The following is a 960-nucleotide window of genomic DNA, read 5'->3' as shown; positions in this document are numbered from 1 at the left end:
GTTTTTAGATCTCGCATTGAAAACCCTCCTACTTTATAGTAATTTGTAATACATACTGGTATTACATACCATCAAATGTATATATAGTTAATAACCGCTTGTATTGTCCGCGGAATTCCTAATTCAAATTGAAATGTACAACAGTTCAATTCGGTAGATATTCCCTTTTTTATTAAAAAAAATATGTAGCTTTCCGCCCCACCCCAAATATTCATTTTTCTTTACGGCGGATTTAATATTTATTATTTCATACGTATATAAGTCTTTTTATTATTTTTTATTATATTTTATATATGATATGAGACAAAAAAGAAGAAATGGCAAGATAATTTGTGTATACCAATGGAGGAAATAAATAAAAAATGTGGAAAACAAGACAGGGATTCTCTACAATAACACTGTAGACCAATTGAAAGGGATGTAGCGCAGCTTGGTAGCGCGTTTGTTTTGGGTACAAAATGTCACGGGTTCAAATCCTGTCATCCCTACCTATTACTTATCTTCTGAACAGTAACGAGGAATCAATTGAGATCCATAAAAATTGAACATACATATATCGAATCAATCTTTTTTTATTTAATTTTATGATATTCTCTATGATAATATATGTATCGAAGATATATTCGGGTTGCTTTTAGTTTGATAATAAAACGCTCTTAGTTCAGTTCGGTAGAACGCGGGTCTCCAAAACCCGATGTCGTAGGTTCAAATCCTATAGAGCGTGATTCGATTCTTGTTGTTGTTAAATCAAAATGATACTGAAATAATTCAACAGAAATCAAAATTTTACCTCCTATAAAGCAAGTAGGGGGTCAATCAAAAAAAAGAACTGTTAATTAATCAAAGGTCCAACTGATCCCCCCGTCTGTATTGTAAATATGCGGTCACAAATAATCCAGCCAAAGTAATAGGAATTAGACCTAATACGATTCCAAATAGAAAAACTTCAATCATTTCAAT

At 31.7% G+C, this 960-nt stretch overlaps 2 non-coding genes across 2 annotated transcripts; both read left to right on the top strand.

Moving 5' to 3' along the window:
• Positions 1–414: 414 nt before the first annotated feature.
• TRNAP-UGG (transfer RNA proline (anticodon UGG)) lies at positions 415–488 on the top strand. Its single transcript has one exon. It is a non-coding gene; the product is annotated as a tRNA-Pro (tRNA).
• A 162-nt stretch (positions 489–650) lies between these two features.
• Positions 651–724, top strand: TRNAW-CCA (transfer RNA tryptophan (anticodon CCA)). Its single transcript has one exon. It is a non-coding gene; the product is annotated as a tRNA-Trp (tRNA).
• The last annotated feature ends 236 nt before the right edge of the window (positions 725–960 follow it).

Source organism: Cucumis melo, unplaced genomic scaffold (genome assembly GCF_025177605.1).
Source record: "Cucumis melo cultivar AY unplaced genomic scaffold, USDA_Cmelo_AY_1.0 utg000683l, whole genome shotgun sequence".
In the NCBI taxonomy this organism is placed as follows: domain Eukaryota; kingdom Viridiplantae; phylum Streptophyta; class Magnoliopsida; order Cucurbitales; family Cucurbitaceae; genus Cucumis; species Cucumis melo.
Note: the sequence above shows the minus strand (reverse complement) of the source record. Positions and strands in the feature narration are given on the sequence as shown.